This window comes from Balaenoptera ricei, chromosome 7 (assembly GCF_028023285.1).
Source record: "Balaenoptera ricei isolate mBalRic1 chromosome 7, mBalRic1.hap2, whole genome shotgun sequence".
NCBI classification, from domain to species: domain Eukaryota; kingdom Metazoa; phylum Chordata; class Mammalia; order Artiodactyla; family Balaenopteridae; genus Balaenoptera; species Balaenoptera ricei.
This window is the reverse complement of record NC_082645.1, coordinates 71,692,442-71,704,636: the sequence shown is the minus strand read 5'-3', so window position 1 is coordinate 71,704,636 and position 12,195 is coordinate 71,692,442.

Sequence of the window (12,195 nt, the reverse complement as noted above, 5' to 3'; positions counted from 1 at the left end):
GCAAGCCAGAAGGGTGTGGCAAGACATATTTAAAGTGATGAAGGAGAAAAACCTACAACCAAGATCACTCTACCCTGCAAGGATCTCATTCAGATTTGACGGAGAAATTAAAACCTTTACAGACAAGCAAAAGCTAAGAGAATTCAGCACCACCAAACCAACTTTACAACAAATGCTAAAGGAGCCTCTCTAGGCAGGAAATATAAGAGAAGGAAAAGACCTACAATAAGAAACCCAAAACAATTAAGAAAATGGTAATAGGAACATACATATCAATAACTACCTTAACTGTAAATGGATTAATTGTCCCAGCCAAAAGACACAGACTGGCTGAATGGATACAAAAACAAGATCCATATATAGGCTGACTACAAGAAACCCACTTCAGACCTAGGGACACATACAGACTGAAAGTGAGGGGATGGAAAAAGATATTCCATGCAAATGGAAATCAAAAGAAAGCTGGAATAGCAATTCTCATATCAGACAAAATAGACTAAAATAAAGACTATTAGAAGAGACAAAGAAGGACACTGCATAATGATCAAGGGATCAATCCAAGAACAAGATATAACAATTGTAAATACTTATGCATCCTACAGTGGAGTACCTCAATACATAAGGCAAGTATTAACAGCCATAAAAGGAGAAATCGACAGTAACACAATCATAGTAGTGGACTTTAACACCCCACTTTCACCAGTGGAGAGATCATCCAAAATGAAAATAAATAAGGAAACACAAGCTTTAAATGATATATTAAACAAGATGGACTTAATTGCTATTTATAGGACATTCCATCCAAAAAAACAGAATACACTTGCTTCTCAATTGCTCATGGAACATTCTCCAGGAGAGATCATATCTTGGGTCACAAATCAAGCCTTGGTAAATTTAAGAAAATTGAAATCGTATCAAGTATCTTCTCCGACCACAACGCTATGAGACTAGATATCAATTACAGGAAAAGATCTGTAAAAAATACAAACACATGGAGGCTAAACAATACACTACTTAATAACCAAGAGATCACGGAAGAAATCAAAATGGGAATCAAAAAATACCTAGAAACAAATGACAATGACAACATGATGACCCAGAACCTATGGGATGTAGCAAAAGCATTTCTATGAGGGAAGTTTATAGCAATAAAATCCTACCTCAAGAAACAGGAAACATCTCAACTAAACAACCTAACCTTACACCTAAAGCAATTAGAGAAAGAAGAACAAAAAAACACCAAAGTTAGCAGAAGGAAAGAAATCATAAAGATCATAACAGAAAGAAATGAAGGAAACAATAGCAAAGATCAATAAAACTAAAAGCTGGTTCTTGGAGAAGACAAACAAAATTGATAAACCATTAGCCAGACTCATCAAGAAAACAAGGGAGAAGACTCAATTCAATAGAATTAGAACTGAAAAAGAAGTAACAACTGACACTGCAGAAATACAAAGGATAATGAGAGATTACTACAAACAACTATATGCCAATAAAATGGACAACCTGGAAGAAATGGACACATTCTTAGAAAAGCACAACCATCAGAGACTGAACCAGGAAGAAATAGAAAATATAAACAGACCAATCACAAGCACTGAAATAGAGACTGGGATTAAAAATCTTCCAACAAACGAAAGCCCAGGACCAGATGGCTTCACAGGCGAATTCTATCAAACATTTAGAGAAGAGCTAACACCTTTCCTTCTCAAACTCTTCCAAAATATAGCAGAGGGAGGAGTACTCCCAAACTCATTCTATGAGGACACCATCACCCTGATAAGCAAAACCAGACAAAGATGTCACAAAGAAAGAAAACTATAGGCCAATATCACTGATGAACATAGATGCAAAAATCCTCAACAAAATACTAGCAAACAGAATCCAACAGCACATTAAAAGGATCATACACCGTGATCAACTGGGGTTTATCCCAGGAATGCAAGGATTCTTCAACATACAAAAATCAATCAATGTGATACACCATATTAATAAATTGATGGATAAAAACCATATGATCATCTCAATAGATGCAGAGAAAGCTTTTGACAAAATTCAACACCCATTTATGATAAAAACCCTCCGGAAAGTAGGCATAGAGGGAACTTACCTCAACATAATAAAGGCCATATATGACAAACCAACAGCCAACATAGTTCTCAATGGCAAAAAACTAAAACCATTTCCACTAAGATCAGGAAGAAGACAAGGTTGCCCACTCTCACCACTATTATTCAACATAGTTTTGGAAGTGTTAGCCACAGCAATCAGAGAAGACAAAGAAATAAAAGGAACCCTAGTCGGAAAAGAAGAAGTAAAGCTGTCACTGTTTGCAGATGACATGATACTATACATAGAGAATCCTAAAGACTCTTCCAGAAAACTACTAGAGCTAATCAATGAATTTGGTAAAGTAGCAGGATACAAAATTAATGCACAGAAATCTCTTGCATTCCTATACACTAATGATGAAAAATCTGAAAGAGGAATTAAGGAAACACTCCTATTTACCACTGCAACACAAAGAATAAAATAACTAGGAATAAACCTACGTAAGGAGACAAAGACCTGTATGCAGAAAACTATAAGACACTGATGAAAGAGATGAAAGATGACTCAAACAGATGGAGAGATATACCATGTTCCTGGATTGGAAGAGTCAACATTGTGAAAATGACTATACTACCAAAAGCAAACTACAGATTCAATGCAATCCCTATCAAACTACCACTGGTATTTTTCACAGAACTAGAACAAAAAATTTCACAATTTGTATGGAAACACAAAAGACCCCAAATAGCCAAAGCAATCTTGAGAAAGAAAAATGGAGCTGGAGGAATCAAGCTCCCGGACTTCAGACTATACTACAAAGCTATAGTAATCCAGACAGTGTGGTACTGGCACAAAAACAGATATATAGATCAATGGAACAGCATAGAAAGCCCAGAGATAAACCCACGCAAATATGGTCACCTTATTTTTGATAAAGGAGGCAAGCATATACAGTGGAGAAAAGACAGCCTCTTCAATAAGTGGTGATGGGAAAACTGGACAGCTACATGTAAAAGAATGAAATTAGAGCATTCCCTAACACTCTACACAAAAATAAACTCAAACTGGATTAAAGACCTAAATGTAAGGCCAGACACTATCAAACTCTTAGAGGAAAACCTAGGCAGAACACTCTATGACATAAAGCACAACAAGATCCTTTTTGATCCACTTCCTAGAGAAATGGAAATAAAAACAAAAATAAACAAATGGTCCCGAATGAAACTTAAAAGCTTTTGCACAGTAAAGGCAACCATAAGCAAGACGAAAAGACAGCCCTCAGAATGGGAGAAAATATTTTCAAACGAAGCAACTGACAAAGGATTAACCTCCAAAACATAGAAGCAGCTCATGCAGCTCCATATCCAAAAAACAAACAACCCAATCCAAAAATGGGCAGAAGACCTAAATAGACATTTCTCCAAAGAAGATATACAGATGGCCAACAAACACATGAAAGATGCTCAACATCACTAACCATTAGAGAAATGAAAATCAAAATTACAATGAGGTATCACCTCACACCAGTCAGAATGGCCATCATCAGAAAATCTACAAACAATAAATGCTGGAGAGGGTGTGGAGGAAAGCGAACCCTCTTGCACTGTTGGTGGGAATATAAATTGATACAGCCACTATGGAGAACAGTATGGAGGTTCCTTTAAAACTAAAAATAGAACTACCATACGACCCAGCAATCTCACTACTGGATATATACCCTGAGAAAACCATAATTCAAAAAGAGTCATGTACCACCATGTTCATTGCAGCTCTATTTATAATAGCCAGGACATGGAAGCAACCTAAGTGTCAATCGACAGATGAATGGATAAAGAAGATGTGGCACATATATACAATGGAATATTACTCAGCCATAAAAAGAAACGAAATTGAGTTATTTGTAGTGAGGTGGATGGAGCTAGGGTCTGTCATACAGAGTGAAGTAAGTCAGAAAGAGAAAAACAAATAACGTGTGCTAACACATATATATGGAATCACAAATATATATATGTGGTTCTGAAGAACCTAGGGGCAGGACAGGAATAAAGACGCAGACATAGAGAATGGACTTGAGGACACGAGGAGGGGGAAGGGTAAGCTAGGACAAAGTGAGAGAGTGGCATAGACTTATATATACTACCTAATGTAAAATAGATAGCTAGTGGGAAGGAGCCGCATAGTACAGGGAGATTAGCTCAGTGCTCTGTGACCACCTAGAGGGGTGGGATAGGGAGGAGGGCAGGGAGATGAAAGAGGGAGGAGATATGGGGATATATGTATATGTATAGCTGATTCACTTTCTTATAAAGCAGAAACTACCACACCATTATAAAGCACTTATACTCCAATAAAGATGTTAAAAAAAAACATAATGACATACCAATAAACACTCACTGTATTGGCTAAATTTTATTAGTCTGAAAGCGACAAACATTGATGGGAATCTAGAGTAATGGTGACTCTCATGCCACACTGGTGATGGTTTAAATGATCACATTTTGGCAAACTATTTGTCATTATTCAGTAATGTTAGCTAAAGGCATAGCCTGTAAGTCAGCAATTTCACTCCTACATATAAAACTCAAAGAAATGTATGCATTTCTACAACAGGATACATGTAAGGGAATGCTAGTCACATTGTGATAGACAACAGTCCAAACTGAAAGCAACTGAAATATATACCTGCTGTAAATAACATAAGTTATGCTATATCAATCCAATGAAACAGTGTATGACAATGATAATGAGTGAAATATTGCAATAAGATTGTAGAGAGTAAGATGTATAGAGCATGGAGTACAAGGTGTTATAGAGTATTTGAAAGCTACAGAGTTAAATTTTAAAAAAATAAATATATATATATATTTTTAAAAGGCAAAATATCAGGTTGTTCTCAGACTTCTCTAGAACAAAGCTCAAATATGAAAAAGAGTGGAGATACTTTCAGAGTTTAGAAAAATAAAACGAACCCAGTGACTATAGTTACTACATTTATAAAGAAAATAGCTATGCCTAAGAAACATTGAATACTACATTTTTAAAAAAAAATATGATTTGATCGTAAATTAAATAACATAAGATCGAAGTGACTGAAAAAGAGCGATGATGAAAATTGAATAAATACAATTGTAAAATGAAAAGTTAAGGGAACTACTGATACAGATTAAATTGTACACTTCATTATATGCATCCAGATAAGCTAAGTAGTACTGTAGTTATACACACTCAATGTCTCAGTGGCTTAGCACAACAAATATCTTTGAATTCTACCATATACCATAACAGATACAGGTAAGAAGTGGGGTTCTACCAATGGTGGTAACTCAGAGAACCAGACTGAGGAAAGGCTTCATCTCAAAAGAAGCTTCCACTCTCACTCTAGCAGTGAAAATGGAAGCTGGCAAATCATACAGGGCTTTTTAAAGTTTCCACTCACATATTTTCAGCCAGAGAAGTCATAATGTTACATTAAATTTGAATGGGGATTTCTAAGGACTGAATTATGTACCCCCTCCAAATTCATATGCCAAATCCCTTAACTCCCAATGTGATGTATTTGGAGCTAGAGCTTTTAGAGGTAATTAAGACTAAATGAGGTCATAAGGTTTAGGATTTGTGGCCTTATCAGACGAGGAAGAGAGAGAGTATCTGTCTCTCTCCAGTGCACACATCAAGGAAAGGCCATGTAAGGACATAGTGAGAGGGGAGCTGTGTGCAAGGTAGAAAAAGGGCTCTCAGAGAACCCAAGACTGGCATCCTGATCTCAGAATTCCATCCTCCAGAACTGTGAGAAAATAAATTTCTGTTGTTCAAGCCACCAGTTTATGATATTTTGTTATGGCAGCCCTAAAGACTAAGACAGGGACAGAAAGGATAATTCCACCATATGCTTGGAAAGGAGAGAGCCAGAAATATTTATGAACAGCACTAATGTATACCATAATTATAAATATTTAACATGTAAAATTAAAAATATGAATAACAAAATTTGGCTGAAAAACAGGTAGATGGAAGGAAAGCAAAAGTATTTTGTTAATTTGCTCATTTTTCATAGCAGAAAAAGAGTAGATATTATAAAATTGGAAAAATGTAGTTAAAAACAAAAACAACTCCAAAACTAATAATTTTTCATAATTTTTTACATTCAGAACTCTGTTAGAATATCTCTTGTTGTGAAGAAATATAATTATAACTTCAACAATTTTGTTTCATATCAGTTTTTTCTAATGAAAGTATAACATTTAATATTTATTTTGATAAAATGTTTTGTGATTTCACTTTTGTTTTATTTCTATTTCTTTTTCTCTCTCAATCTTTAATTTATTCTCTCTAAGTATATATCATATTGAATGCCTCAAGTGATTTTAAAAAATTACCACAAAATCCAAATGTAGATTATAAGGCATTAAGTATGTTAAATTAAAATTATATCACCAATACAACCAATGTTATATAATATTTTACCCTTTTGATTACTTAAAAAATATATGCTCGGGCTTCCCTGGTGGCGCAGTGGTTGAGAATCTGCCTGCCAATGCAGGGGACACGGGTTCGAGAACTGGTCTGGGAAGATCCCACATGCTGTGGAGCAACTAGGCCCGTGAGCCACAATTACTGAGCCTGCGCGTCTGGAGCCTGTGCTCCGCAACAAGAGAGGCCGCGATGGTGAGAGGCCCGCGCACCGCGATGAGGAGTGGCCCCCACTCGCTGCAACTAGAGAAAGCCTTCGCACAGAAACGAAGACCCAACACAGCCAAAAATAAATAAATAAATAAAATTAAAAAAAAAAAATATATATATATATGCTCTTTAAACTCTTTAAAGAAGTTCACCAACCCTGTTTTTTATACATTGGGAGGGCTAGCTCTCAAATTAGCCATGACTTCTTCAACTTAATTTCCTTTTACTGACTTTTCTCCTAATTGCTATATTTGCAACCTTCTTGTAAATTATAAGACAACTAAAATGATGTAGCGTTGTAACTGTTGATGCAGTGCAACACATTTTCTCTAATCAAAAAAAATAATAATCATGCAATGCTGCAAACATGAGTCAATTTTACACTCCCAACTCTATTGTCTGCTGTCTGGCAATGGCTTTCCTGTTTGGTAAATCCTGTGCACAAGGTAGACAAAGACAAAGGCCTGAAATCACACGCAAAAAAAGTCTTTGTTTTAATCTCCTTATAGTTTTTTTATTATAATTAATTTTTATTACCAAATGTGTTTCTTGGTATTTCTCTGCATTACCAGAAGTACCAGAGACATTTTGAAAATTTTAGGACCAGTTTTAGTTAGTATTTGCACAAATATTTTATTACATAAAGAAAAAAACTTTACTCACATGTAGAAGGATTAAGAAAAAATAAAGAAGAAAGAATAATGCTACAATTAAGTGGTATTTTCAGGAAAATAATCTTCAAGGTCAGAAACAGAGAAGTAAAATATAGCGAGAAATTCTGGAAGCTCAATCACATTGAAGATACCAGGTCTAAGATTCTATCTTTGTTTATTTGCTGCAGTTTTAGAAATTAACAAAGACAATCACATCCTTTGTGTATTTTTCCTCAAAAATGAGTTCTCAGGCCTTTAAGACTGAGGAACAAGAAAAATTAGAATGAAATGTGTTTCTCTTAAATAATTTATAATTAAAAGTAGAGTGAGAATTAATTATAATTAAGATACCACTTATCAGACTTAAATGAGTCTGATACTCTTTATTTTGAATGAAGCACTGTCTTTTGAGCTTGTTATTAAAATTCTCTTTTTAAAAAAGAGATGAAAGAAAAAAAAAAAAGTAGATCAATAGAGGGACATAGATTTAAATTATCTTCCCTCTGTAGGAGATACTCACTTTTATATGTCAACTTTGTTATCAACTTTGATGCAATATTTAAATTCATGCAGCATATAATAATAATTTGAAATATATCAATTATATTATGTACGTATGTGTTCTAGAAAACTATAATAAATATATTGATACAAGTTTGACCTTTACTTTTGATATAGGATACACTCATTCAGGAAAAGATTGTATTTTATTTTAAAAAGCCTGTATGAAGTTGACTGAATAACATGAAATGTCTTGTTTATTAACTTTTTCAGTCCTTAATATTGCCCTTTATGTCATAAATTTATCTTTTTTGACTTTCTGTAAGTTTGAGCATTTTAATTAATATTATAAAAAGTGATATTTTACAACTATATGGCAATAATTAAAATATATTTATTACCCTTTCTTAGTGTAGATATGAGTATACTAATAAAAACTATTTAGGTACAGTTAATTAATCTATATGTCAATGAAAATATATTGCTCAAAAAGTAATTTATAGTTTAAGGGGCATTATTCGGCTTGAAAAGCATTTTCTGAAAAATCATAATTGACAGTAATAATACTTTTCCAAACCTGTATAATATTAATCACACAACAAAAAAACTAATCGAACAAACAAGTTTAAAATTTAAGAAAGAATATGAATTCAAAAAGTTTCAGAAATTTCTCAATAATTATTTCAAAAATGTTCATCCTTTGACATTCATGCTCCACCCCATCACAAAGTATATAATTTTATAGAACCTATTGTTCTGTCCTAAACATTATTCTGAATAATAGAATATTCAGCATATATATTTGCATGTATATGCATGTATATTGCCTCCTGAGCTATAAGAGCCATTACAGTAAAGACTATAATGATAGGACCACTGTCTTTTTGTGATTGCTTGCATGTCTACTTATATACTTGATTAGTACTTAATAAATAATTATCAATAAATGCCTTCTAAACACTCATGAGGAAAGAGAAAGATTGATATTCCACTAGGTCCGTGTTCATTCAAAACCATGTGCTATTTCTTTTCTGATCTTGAGACTCATTTCCTACGTGAAACAAAATACAGTGAAGAAATGCATATGTTATTTTGAGAAGGATGTGTAAAATGTATGATTTCCTGATGTGTTCAAAGTCTCCTGGTTTAAAAAATTCAAAGGGGATAAATCTCTTGCTACCATGGATAATTTTGAAATAGAAGAATATCTTGAGGTGGGCAAAAAAGCCACATATCTTAAATCAAGAAATACAAACATGGTAGTAGGAATCAAGGAAAATAAACCAAGGAACAAAGATAAAGCTCTGATAGTAAAGGATATGGTAAATGAAATCTTATTTGTTCAATTTAGTATCACCCCATTAGTAACAACTTAAGTATACCCTACATTCAGTGAGCATGGGAATTTTACAGAGAAAATGTTCTCCAAGTTAGTTTAAATTTCTAGATGCTGCTTCAGTTTAGCAAGATGTTTTCTTGAGCTCTGCTGACACGTTGTTTCACCTCTCTCTAAACCCCATTCCTTGGCACATACATCAATTTGGACCATAAAAAAGCCTATTCAGCTTCAAGGTTTATAGTAAAATCCATCTTTGCAATTCTACTCTCATTTGCACATTGACCTCTATTCCCATGAGTATAGAATACCCAATCACATGGGAGAACAAATGGAGAAAAAGGCCAGAGGATAGAATCTAGCCAGTGTCTGCATGCCTGTTGCCTAAAATCTTCAAGTTTTGTCCAAACTGTATATGTTCTTAGGTGTTAGGAGGCTTGTTTAATAGTATGTATTCTATTCTTGGCCATCTATTAGATGGAATATATATTATCAACTTCCAGTCATCTTAACCTAAGGATGCTCTAGGAAGCAAAGAGGTATTAAAAACCTTTTAAAAATTTGGACTTTTGGGGTAACTAACAACACAAAGAGAATTTCTAAAATCTAAAATGACAAGTGCCATTAAAATCTAGCCACTGAAGGACAAAAAGATTTTAAGCAATCTAACTGTATGGAAAGTAACACAGCATTTCAATCTTTAATATTGGCGTACGGTAATACTTTTTGGAGGAGCAGACTACGAAATGTCCTTAGCAGCAAGACTGCCTTATAATTCATTTCAGAGCCCTGCTAAATCCATTCACAGCTGCTCCATTTAAGAGGGTGAATGCTCAGCTTTGCCAAACGTTATGGTCCTCCCACTTTGTAGCCTGAACTATGGCTCTTCATCAGCTTTCTGGTCTTTTAAAAACAAGGTCTCAGTCTTTGTTCATTAGTTTTGGTGGATCACTGATGCTCTATCTCCCACTCCATCTTATCCTAACCCTGACATGCCACCAGATCTCACATGGTGAGCTGTGCAATAGTGATTTCAATAGTGCTAAGTGTTAAACTTTATTTTAAAGGAATCATCAGTAACTATATGCCATAGAAGTAAAGAGAACAGATTTTTATTAAGGTCCCAATGTAATTTATGAAACTTCTTCAGGTTACAAGGAATAACTGAGTGAACAAAATTGTTAATGTTTAATAATAAACATTATTAAATATTTAATAAATTATGAGATAAACTGTAATATGCGTAATAAAAAATAAAATCATTTTAGCCTACGGGATAGCCAGAATTGGAACAGAATATTCCCTTCCTTCTACCTTCTATACATATTTATGATATTTTAAAATTAATTTTTATTTATTTTTTTGACTGTGTTGGGTCTTTGTTGTGGGCTTTCTCTAGTTGTGGCGAGGGGGGGCTACTGTTCGTTGCGGTGAGTGGGCTTCTCATTGTCATGGCTTCTCTTGTTGTGGAGCACTGGCTCTAGGCACGCAGGATTTAGTAGTTGCAGCACGCGGGCTCAGTAGTTATGGCTTGCATGCCCTAGAGCACACAGGCTCACTAGTTGTGGCTCGCGGGCTCTAGAACGCAGGCTCAGTAGTTGTGGTGCATGTGCTTGGTTGCTCTGCGGCATGTGGGATCTTCCCGGATCAGGGATGGAACCCATGTCCCTTGCATTGGCAGGCAAATTCTTAACCACTGCGCCAGCAGGGAAGTCCCACATGATATTTTTGACACACTTTTACATGTTGATTAAAAAATGAGAGGGCTTCCCTGGTGGCACAGTGGTTGAGAATCTGCCTGCTAATGCAGGGGACACGGGTTCGAGCCCTGGTCTGGGAAGATCCCACATGCCGCGGAGCAACTAGGCCCGTGAGCCACAACTACTGAGCCTGTGCGTCTGGAGCCTGTGCTCCGCAACGGGAGAGGCCGCGATAATGAGAGGCCCGCGCACCGTGATGGAGAGTGGCCCCCGCTTGCCACAACTAGAGAAAGCCCTTGCACAGAAATGAAGACCCAACACAGCCAAAAATAAAGAAAGAAATTAAAAATAAAATAAAATAACAAATGTTCAAGTACAGTTGGTGTCCAAAAAAAAAAGGAGAAAAGAAGAATGTTCCATGAGGTCAGTTAATCTATTCTTCCAGCATTTGCTGCTGCTTTTGGCAAATACTTGTTTGAAATTATATGACCTCAATCCTCATTACTCACTCAGATACATCATAGAGGGTCTGTTTTAAAAATGTTACTCTAAGTGATAGCTTACTGAGAAAAATGTTAAGTATTAATGTGGCAAGAAAAATAAAAGAGGAGTGCAATGAGAAGGCCATAGTTTCTCACTAAAATTGCTTAAAATATGTATTAATATAAAATGACATTCTATGATTATCAATTATACTGCTCCCTATCGCTGCACTGCTCCAAGTTTTTAAATTAATGTACTTATAAATAAATGTTGAAATTTTTTATCCTGACTCTCTCAATAAAAGACATCAAGCCAACTTTAAATTATTTAAGAAGAATTAATGACATTTACCATGAATGTTCGGTTGGTGAAGCAGCCTTATCCTATAAGTGAAAATTGCATTTTACTGAACATAACAATTGTCTAAACTTTACTGTGACATTTCCTGTACAGCTTTCAAATAAATTACACAAAGTACGTTTTTTGTTCTTTTCATAAACTGTTGACCTATCAGACTAAAAAAAAAAATTTCTGAAAATTCTCTCTTAGATACTGAAGATAGGGAGAGCTTAAAGTGAAAATGTCACCAAATAAGTGGTTGAACTTTGACAACACATATATTTATCAATGGAAAAAAAGCATATGAAATAGTTTGCAAAGTAAAAGCATTAGGTGAAATCACATCACTAAATGAAAGAACAAAGTCATTTTAGTAAGTATTTAAAAATTGTTGAAATAATGTATAATAGAATTTTTCTTTTTTAAAATCTAACATTAACATTGATAACAT